An 11,438-nucleotide genomic window follows, 5' to 3' on the forward strand; every position below is an offset into this window, starting at 1 on the left:
GACCCCCTTTTATAGGCACCTCTCCATCAAAGGAGACCACCAAATGACCGAAAACCGAAAGGTCATAACCGGCGACCACCATAAGTGGAAAATCGTCCGACGGATGGGTCACTTAAGTGACGGATCGTGAACCGTCTTACAGTGTCCCACTTGACCCATACGTCTACTTAATATGTATCATTAATACATCTTCATGAATATTTTCCATCGATATAATATCCTTTTACTCAAAAAAGGAAGATTAAATTACATGAATCGTGGTGGTAGTCCTTTAAAACAAGTATTACCTTCCACGTATTACAATGCAACTGTCTCCTTTGAATGAGAACCTTATGTGATACATTTCTTTATGAATGAACTTGCATAATGCTCATTCGGGATCATCTTATATTGTCATTCTCTAAACTTTAAGTATACAACCAAATAAGAGAAGACACAAATGAACTTAATGGAATTTTTCATTGACAAAATTACGATACAAACAGAAAGGGAATCTTAATTACATAAATTACTCAATAGAACCGAGTCCCATATGTTCAACATGTCCCTTGTAAACAGCAGGTGGTAGACCTTTTGTGAACGGATCAGGGATCATTAATCTGGTATTGATGTATTCCACAACCACCTTGTTTGCTTTGACAAGTTCTCGATTAGCTAAAAACTTTATGTCAATATGTTTACCACGACTTCCGCTCATATTGTTTTAGGCCAAAAACACTACTACAGAATTGTAGCAATAAATCCTTAATAACTTAGAAATGGTGTTAACAATTTTAAGCCATAAAATATAACTCCTCAACTATATAGCTTGTAATGACGCTTCAAAATATGCTACAAACTCTGCTTCAGTGGTAGAAGTAGCAATCAAAAATTGTTTTGCACTTCTCCAAGAAATGGCCCCTCCAGGTAATAAGAAGACGTATCTCGATGTTGACTTTCTCGAATCAAGGCAGCCAACAAAATTAGATTCAGAATATCCAATCACTTCTTGATGATCAGATCGTCTGTACATAAGCTTGTAGTCTTTTAGTCCCCTGAAGGTATCGTGTGACTTTCTTTGCAGCTTTCCAATAGTCCATATCGGGATTACTTTGATATATGTCCAACATTCCTATTGCATATGATATGTCAGGTCATGTGCAAACATGAGCATACATGAAACTCCCAAGTGTAGAAGCATAGGAAATATTTTTCATTTGTTCCCTCTCTAAATTATTTTGTGGACCTTGTTCCAAATTTAATTTCTCACCTTTCACAATATGTGCAACACCAGATGAGCAATTATTCATACGATATCTCTCCAGAATTTTGTTGATATAGGCTTCTTGAGACAATCCTAATGACCCTTGGGATCTGTCTCTATCAATCTTTATGCCTATGACATAAGCAGCTTCGCCCATATCATTCATATAAAATTTCAACGAGAGAAATCGATTGACGTCATGAAGTAATCCTAAATCACTTGAAGCAAGTAAAATATCACCTACATATAGGACTAAGAAATTTATTTTGCTCCCACTGACCTTATGGTACATACATTGATCCATGATATTCTTTGTAAATCCAAATGAAGAAATAACATCATGAAATTTTAAATATCACTGACGGGAGGCTTGTTCTAGTCCTTATATAGATTTCTTAAGTCTACAAACCAAGTGATCATTCCCCTCTAAAATGAAACCTTCAGGTTGTTTCATGTATACCTGTTCTTCTAGGTCTCCATTTAGGAAAGTCGTTTTCACATCCATTTGATGTAACTCCATATCAAAATGAGCTACTAATGCCATAAGTATCTGAAATGAATCCTTCTTTAAAACAGGCGAGAAGGTTTCGTGATAATCTAACTCTTCCTTCATGGCATCATTCCATAATGTGGATTTTTTTCCACTCATGGCCTGTGAAAACGTAATAGGATCATCTTCAGCACAAATGTCCATGTCAGATTCTTGAAAGTACACTTCATAATCTGAAGAGATTACAAGTTTTCTAACTCGTGAAGATCTTCTTAATGGCACTTCAACATTTTCAGGTTGTGAATGTTGCGTAACCTAATCTATAGGAGTATCCTCATGATGAGATGGTTCTTCAACTATTGGTTGTACTTGAATAATCGAATCCTGATGATTTTTATGAACAACAACCAATCTATCCGAAGTTGTAGAAGCAGGTGGAGTATTTGTATGCTCCTCAAAAACTAAGTTTCGAGGTTGGATATTCCCACTAATCTCATCATTCTCAAGGAACCTTGTATTCTTAGATTCGACAATTCCTGTCAACGAGCTACAAAAAGTAGCTAACAAGCTTACTAAAGATGTAATAAAGCCAAAATTTGAATATTTACCTATATAAATAATCCAAAAAAATAAATCAGCGTGTCATTATAATATTTCCTATGGGCTTAGATTATAACACATATGCGATTTATGTCTCTTTATGATGGGATATTCTAGGAATATTATAGAAATTTGTTTGTAAAGGAATATTCTAGGCCAGTGGGCAACTAGAATTTTTTTTTGAAATATTTATTTCCCATCCAGAATAATCACATAAATATAAAATTTACTCTATTGGGTTAAATTATTATATCTCGGTGATTAATCACAATTTTTTTATGTCATTAACTTTATGTGACTAAACTTAATGTCAGTTGTCATTTGCATAATTAAGAATGTTGTGGCAATTACTCAATTATTCAAAATGTATACCTAAATATGACATAAAAAATAATTGACTAAAATGGATGTCAATTAATAATCCATCTGATTCAACCCAAACAACTCGATAAAGTCCGACTCGAGTCAACTCATTCGACTCGTTGCATCTAGATCGTTCATGCGCAACCAGTACGAGTTGACTCAGCCAAATCAACTCGTTATTTAAATGAAATTGTTTGACCTATGTTTCAATTTTTTTTATTTACGTGCGCTAGTGGTCATCTTCACGCGCAGAGATAACTCTCAGCGTCCACGACAGCCCTCTGCCGGATGTCGCCTCCCAACAGACTTCGGCCACTGTCATCCGACGATGACGCCGACAGATGTACAACTCCGAGCGAGATGCCGGTTGGCTCCACAACACCAGCACTCGCAGAGTACGCAGAGAGCTCCTCTCCACGGAAATGACTCCATATCAGAGAGGGAGCTCTGATACCACATGTAGGAATGCTTTAAATAGAATTTCAAAACCATATATGAAATTCATAAACCAAAATCATCCCTCCAGACATGGTGTCAACTTCCAACGAACAAAGCTTCTCCGCTATCTTCTCCAGCAAATAGAATGTCTCATCTATCACAAAGGCTCATCGACGGCAACATTCATGCATACCTCTGCAAGACCATAGCCCCTTTTATAGGCTCTTCTCTATCAAAAGAGACCACCAAACGATGGGAAACCAAAAGGTCGTAACCGGTGACCAATGACAGTGGAAAATAGTATGACGGATGGGTAACTTAAGTGACGGATCGTGAACTGTCTAGGTGATGGTTTGTGAATCATCATACACATTGAACCGCAGTCGAGAGGAGCAATCACATAGCACTAAGAGTGAGAAATGTTGTAATGTAAGCCTGTATACACCGATGTGTTGGGCTCGTCGGATGCACATCGGCGACGATGGCACCTAAGGAAGGAGACGGCGGTGCAGGGATGGTGAGTAGAGTCCTAAACGGATGAGATGATTGGACGAGACGCCTGGTCGTGAGCAACAGAGAGTAGCGTGACCGAACAGAGCGGAGACCGGTGTAGTGTGCGCTGGTGTTCCATCCTCTCGTTGGAGCGTAGCCAAAGCCAGGAGCATGACATCATGCTCTCTGGCTGTCCCGCACCACTGTACGCGCAAGAGCACCAAACGTGCTCATGGCCCATCCAACCCCAGTGTTATCATTGGATACACTTAATTCATATATAAATAACAGGAAAAATAGAATACTTTAGTTATCATTCTTTTTCATTTTAGTACATATGGATTAAATAATTGGATATGCATATATGAATGTTTAATATGTATTAATTTTTATATGTGAAAATTTTATTTAGGTTTTATGCATACTTAATCTTCTATGCATATTATGATTGACCTAAATATAAGATATTAATAATTGGCATAAATTTTAGTCAATTATTTTGATGTCATATTTTGGTTTACATTCGAATAATTAAGTAATAACCACAACATTCTTAACTATGAAAAATGTCTAGCGACATTAAGTTTAGTCACATAAAGTTAATGACATAAAATTTTGTGATTACCCATAGAAAGTTAATAATTTAACCTCACGTGGTAATTTTTATATTTAAGAGATTAACTAGAATTGGATAGGAAAATTTAAAACAAAGTTTTGGTCGCCCACAGGCCTAGAAAATTCCTTTAGAGATAAATTTATGAAGCCATCATAAAGCGATATAAATCGTTTGTGTTATAATCTAAGCCAACTCACATGTTGATAAATTTGTTTGAATTTATTTACATCGGTAAATATTCAGTTTTTGGTTCCATTGCATTTTCAGTAAACATTGTTGTGTATTTTGCAGTTCTTCAAACTTTATCTGTTCCAAATTTTTATTCCTCCAATATTATTTCTCTGAATGGTAATAATTATGATGAAAGGAAGGAGAAAATCGTCCTTGCATGGAGTGCGGATTCAAGTGGTGGAGACTAATTAATGCCTTACGCTAAGTTGGTTGCGGATCGACCTTCGCGGTAAGGTCGACATGGGGGTTGGAAGGGGGGCGGAGACCCCATGTGATCCACGATATATTGACTGTTGTTTCATTAAGGGCAGTTTAGGAATTTCATTCTTGTAATGCGGTTTCCCTAGTTTTCTCTTTAAATTGGGGGTTCGCCGCTAAAAGGGCGATTTCTCTTTGTAAGTTATTTCATCTTCATAGTAGATTATTGCAATGGTGGAAGACAGGACGTAGTCTCACCTTGAGGCAAACCTGTATAAACCTTATTGTGTATTTTCGTGCTTGTTTTTGTCCTTTTTCCACATTTCTTATTATCGCTCTCATTAGTTTGGAATTAGGGCGTACAATTCCTAACATGTAGTACCTTGATTTAGCATTTCGAGTGGATGAACCTCCATGGCCTTGGAATCAAGTACCCAAGTTGAAAAAATATCAGTTGATTTCTGGGAGCGATTAGATCGCTTAAGTTTTATGTTTATCAATTCTCACATTGGGGAAAGTATCCATGGATCCATCCTTGATTTTGCCAAAGCAAAAGAATATCTTAAAACTATTCAAGATTAGTTTGAGACTTCTGACAAAACATTAGTGTTGGAAGATAGGGCCCAAGCCCACACACACAACAAAGGAAGACTCACATATCTAAGTGTACTAGAAGATGGGCCCAAACCCATACCCATAAGATCATGGAAAACCCATGCATCTAAGATATATTGAAGACGGGTTCAAGGCCCACAAATCAAGGAGAAGGCCCATAGGCCCACATACATTGATGACAAGATGGTAAATAAAGGGTCATCTCATAGAGATGGCATTGATGTAATTAAATTAAAGTTCCAGGGTTAAATCCCTAAACCCTAAACCCTAAGTTCAGGGGTATTATTATAATGTAGTAGTTTTATTAATATATAAATAGAGCTTTAGGGGGAGGGTTAAATCAATTCCATAACCCTTCTTCCTCCTATTTTCTCCCAATGAGTTTTTTTCCCTTTTTCTCCGTGAGCTAAATTCATGGAGTCCTGAAAATCAACATGGTATCATAGCTTTGATTTTTAAGACTCGAGTATGGTTTTTTCTAGGTTCAGAAACAAAGTATTTTTCTTTTGTCATAATGTTGTTTTTAGTTAATGATATTCGTGGTTTATTTTAATGGTATTGTTTTTCTTTCTTCATTTTATTTGTCTGCAGAGTATGATGAGATGGAGTTCTATTTTTTTCTCTCATTAATCTAACGCTGGTATTGTTTGCTTCCCACCTCGATAAACTGCCTTACCCTTGGTATATAATCTGTTGTCTTCACTCTTGAGAAAATTCATGGCGTCTTCCCGAGTAGTGTTTCTGCTGCTACTGGCTATCGTCTTCGCTTAACTTCACCGTTCGTCTCGCTTAACTTCTCTGGCAGTGTTTGCGGCGCACGCCAAGGTCACTCAATTGGAAGCTTGCGCCAGAATTATTTCCGTTCTGTAGGAAATAATTCAGTCGTGGAATTATTGTCGTTAAGCCGAGGTCTGTTTTGCTGAAGGTCACGTCGCCATTACCGGAGAAAATGACACCATGAACGGGAGAACTGTTGAAGATACTGTTACAGATATATTGCCTTGATTCAAGGCTCCATTTTTGTATATTCCGTTGAGGATAATTATCCCTGATTATAGGCTAATTCTTTGTATAATTTCCATTTCAGATTGATTGTAATATTTTTTATATGACATTGTAAAGCTTATAAATTGATCATCAACTCCACCTTTGAAGTGTGGTGATTTTTATCAAATCCTTTCATGGAATCAAAGCAAGCGTTCTACCCTGTCTCTGCCGAGTGATTCTAAATTTTTTTTTCTCTCCGCTGAGCTTCTCTGCCCCTTTAATTTTTTTTGCGGTGTCCTTGTTCTTCGCCTCTGTCATCGTCGCCGTTGAAGAAAGACGACAACTTCGCTTTCTTGGCGGTGCATCCCGTCGCTGTTCATCTCCTCTGTTCGTCGTCTGCTCTCTGACGTGCAATGTGAACCTTGTTACGGTCCCAGATCTGACACGTGGATTCTTTGGGAGCATTACCGTAGGGGTAGTAGGAAGACATGGGGAAGACAAAAACGATAGATCAAGCCTAAGGGAAGCTTGAAAACCCTAGAGCTCGTTGAGAAGAACTCTAAGCCTTTTTACGCTAAATTTAACCTAATTCTTAATACTTCAATGCTTCATTTTCTCATTACTCTTACCCCTTAAATAGGGTTCACCCTGTTAGGGTTTAATAAAATATTACAGAAATATCCCTATGAATAAAATATTCCAAAAATATCCCTATTAATAAATAATTCCAAAAATACCCCTATGGCCTAAAACTGAAATAAAATAAAGTAAATTAAATAAAACAACTAAAATAATAATGTTATTGCGTGCATAACATTACACCCCCCTTGGAAGACGAGCTTGTCCTCAAGCTCGGAAGTAGTGTCGGTATGCTGATGTCTCCACCGGTGCCGAAGTAGCATCCGCGATAGCTATGACCCCCCTTCAGGACAATAATTTTTTTTTTTTTTTTTGGGCCGGTCCAAGGTAACCTGGGTTGACTCGGTTCAGGAACCCGGTCCGGCGCACGACCCCACTTCTGGACCCCTTTTTTTTTTTTTTTGGGCCGGTTTGAGTTAACCTGGGTTGACTCGGTTCAGGAACCCGGTCCGGCGTGCGACTTAGCGGACCGGGCCGATTAAATTTTCCTAAGTTAGGAAAATTTAATCGGGAGTCGTCTTCTTCCTTCGGCACTCCCGAACTCTGCAGCTGGTGGATCCTTTCCTCACGGCACCGACGAAGTCCAGCGACGGACGTCTCCTTCCTCTCTCCCGGCACCGACGGAATCGCCTGATTTTTCGGTGATGAAGAGCAGCTCGTTGGGCTTCGCTTCTCCGATGGGAGAGTTGTCGAGACAAAGGGCTCTCGGAATATCGCTAACGGTTCTACTGGAATGTCGCTGATGGGTCTTCTGCGGAATTGTCGCCAACGGTCTTCTGCGGAAATGTCGCCGACGATCTTTTGCTGGAATGTCGACGGTAGATGCTGTTGGAATGTCGCCGAACAGGGCAGAATTGTCGCCGACGAAGTCTCGTGCTGCTTCCACGGTGACTAGCAGCCCTTGGAGGCTTCGCCGATTGAAATTTTTCCGAGACAGACTCTCAGAAATATTTCCCGGTCGGAATGGCCGGGAAATTTTTCCCCTCCCGTGCAGAACGGAAATTTTTCCCCTCCCGTGCGTAATGGACTATGGCTATGTGCTTGGGTTGTCGTGAGCAGGGGAGGACTGATTTATGTTGTTTTTCTGCGTCCGCCTCTCGAGACAAAATTTTTGAATTTTCTGGCCATGGTCCGTTCTGCCCGTCTGAGATAGAGATTTGAGGTCGTATGACCTGTTTTGTTGTAACAACAAGTTTCTCTCTTCCATAACGTTTAATGGAAGCATCTAACCGTGCTTGTATTTTCCCCAATTCCTTACCCATAGCAATCCATCTTTCTTGGGATATAGAATAACCCATTGTGTTCCCGCTTTGATACCAATTGTTACGGTCCCAGATCTGACACGTGGATTCTTTGGGAGCATTACCGTAGGGGTAGTAGGAAGACATGGGGAAGACGAAAACGAAAGATCAAGCCTAAGGGAAGCTTGAAAACCCTAGAGCTCATTGAGGAGAACTCTAAGCCTCTTTACTCTAAATTTAACCTAATTCTTAATACTTCAATGCTTCCTTTTCTCATTACTCTTACCCCTTAAATAGGGTTCACCCTGTTAGGGTTTAATAAAATATTACAGAAATATCTCTATGAATAAAATATTCCAAAAATATCCCTATTAATAAATAATTCCAAAAATACCCCTATGGCCTAAAACTGAAATAAAATAAAGTAAATTAAATAAAACAACTAAAATAGTAATGTTATTGCGTGCATAACAAACCTCCAGCCGAACGCGAACCAATCTGCCGTGAATCACTATTCGATCACCGTTTTCCGATTTCTCTTCCACCGATTTATTTTTCGGCTTTGATGCTTCTCGCTTCGGTATTTACCATCGCAATCTGCCGTCGATCACTGTCCGATCGCCTTTTGTCAGTTTCTGCTTCACCGATTTATTTTCGGTCTTGTTGCTTCTCGCTTCGGTATTTACAAAAGACGTCGTCGCGTCTCCTGGTGAGTCGCTTCGGATCCTTCTTCGCTTCGCCCAAAAAATTATTTTTCGTTTCACTGTTTGCTGCTTCTTCGAGCTGACGCCCAACATTTATTTTTCCTAACCTATCTCTTTGATCAAAGTCAAAGTCAAAGTCCAAAAAAAAAAATCACTCGTCTTCTCCCATGGCTTCCGAATCTTCTTCTCATCTTCTCCCTTTTAACACTCTCATCCACATGATCACCATCAAGCTTTCTTCCTCTAATTATCTTCTCTAGAAAAGCCAATTTCTTCCTCTCCTTGAGAGTCAAGAATTGATAGCTTATGTTGATGGTACTCTTGTCCCACCACCTCGATTTGCACCAGCCACCTCTACCACACTCAACCCCACATTTCTTGCATGGGAATCAGCCGATCAACGACTTCTCAGTTTACTGCTATCCTCTTTCACAGAGGAAGCCATGGCTGTTGTTGTTGGCCTCTCCACTTCTCGTGATGTCTGGGTTGCGTGGGAGAATACCTTCAGCCATCATTCAAAAGCCCGTGAACTATGACTCAGGGATGATTTGCAACTGATGAAACGCGGCACTAAACCGTTGCTAAGTACGCTCGTACTTTTAAAGCCCTCTGTGACCAGCTCCATGCCATTGGTAGACCTGTCGAGGACATTGACAAAGTGCACTAGTTCCTACGTGGCCTCGGCACTGAGTTTTCCAGTTTTTCTACCGCTCAGATGGCTCTCACCACTCTCCCCTGTTTTGAAGATTTAGTTTCTAAAGCAGAAAGTTTTGAGTTGTTCTAGCGGTCCCTTGAGGCTTCTGCCACCACTGCGGCGTTCACAGCCACTAATCGTAGTCGTACCAATACCCATGGAACTTCTTCTGCTTCCTGTGGTAACCACCGAGGTCGTACTCATTCCCACGGCCGCAACTCTTCCAACCGAGGACGCACCCACTTTGGTCAGGGTCGTCGTCCACCCTGTTGCCAAATTTGTCGCATGGAGGGCCATTATGCTGATCGTTGCAATCAGCGGTATGCTCAAACTGACTCCTCGACTCATCTTGCTGAAGCCTTCAACACATCTTGTTCTCTCTCTAGATCCGAGGCTGCTGACTGGTTTTTGGACACTGGGGCTTCCGCCCATATGACCACTGATTCATCTACTTTGGATCAGTCCAAAAATTACACGGGTAAGGACTCTGTGATTGTAGGAAACGGTGCATCTCTACCCATTACCCATATTGGTACCTTTTCTCCTGTTCCAAATATTCACTTATTAGATGTCTTGGTTGTTCCTCATCTCACGAAAAATCTTCTTTCAATTAGTAAGTTAACTTCTGAATTTCCCCTCTCTGTTGCATTTAATAATGCTTCTTTCACTATCCAGAATCGTTAAATAGGAAGAGTGGTGGCAACCGGTAAAAGAGATGGAGGGCTTTATGTGCTGGAGCGCGGCAACTCTGCTTTTCTTTCTGTTCTTCAAAATAAATCTCTGCGTGCTTCATATGATTTATGGCATGCTTGTCTTGGTCATGTGAATCACTATGTTATTTCATTTTTAAATAAAAAAGGACATCTTTCTCTTACGTCTTTATTGCCTTTTCCCAAGCTATGTAGTACCTGCCAACTTGCTAAAAATCATCGTTTGCCTTATTCTCAAAATGAACGCAGGTCGTCTCATGTGTTAGATCTCATTCATTGCGATCTTTGGGGTCCTTCCCCAGTCAAATCAACATCGGGTTTTCTCTACTATATCATTTTTATTGATGATTATTCCCGATTCACCTGGTTTTATCCTCTGAAGTTTAAATCTGATTTCTTTGATATTTTTCTTCAATTTCAAAAATTTGTTGAAACCCAACATTCCACTCGTATCAAGATTTTTCAAAGTGATGGTGGTGCCGAATTTTCTAGTAATTGCTTCAAAGCCCATCTACGTTCTTCTGGCATTCATCATCAACTCTCTTGCCCTTATACTCCTGCTCAAAATGGTCGCGCTGAAAGAAAACATCATCATCTGACTGAGATTGGTTTAATACTTCTCTTCCACTCTCATCTTCCTTCTCACTTCTGGGTTGACGCTTTCAGCACTGCAGTTTATATCATCAACCGGTTGCCCACTCCGCTTCTTGGAGGTAAGTCACCCTTTGACCTTTTATACGGCTACTCTCTGAATTATGAAAATTTTCATCCTTTCGGTTGTCGTGTTTATCCTTGCTTGTGTGATTATATGCCTCACAAACTTTCTCCCCGTAGTGTTCCCTGCCTTTTCTTAGGTAATAGTCCCTCTCACAAAGGGTTTTGTTGTCTTGATCCTCTCACCTCTCGGCTATATATCACCCGTCATGCTCAATTTGATGAAACTCACTTTCCTACAATCCCTAGGTCCCAGGCCCAACCACTTTCTTCTCTTCACATATCCAATTTCTTGGAACCTCGTCTTCATCATATTGAGCCACACACCCCTTCCTCTCCTCCACATTTCCCGCACATTCTTTGATCCAGCTCCTCCCTGTGTAATATTTGTTCTGACCTTTTGGATGAGTCTGTGTAGGTTAATAATTCTCTTGCAGGTGCTTCTTTGCTATCCTCGGTTTCT

The sequence above is a fragment of the Aristolochia californica genome, unplaced genomic scaffold (assembly GCF_029961685.1).
Source record: "Aristolochia californica isolate CCGP_79_NKW_82.1479 unplaced genomic scaffold, dmAriCali1.0.hap1 SCAF_4, whole genome shotgun sequence".
In the NCBI taxonomy this organism is placed as follows: Eukaryota; Viridiplantae; Streptophyta; class Magnoliopsida; order Piperales; family Aristolochiaceae; genus Aristolochia; species Aristolochia californica.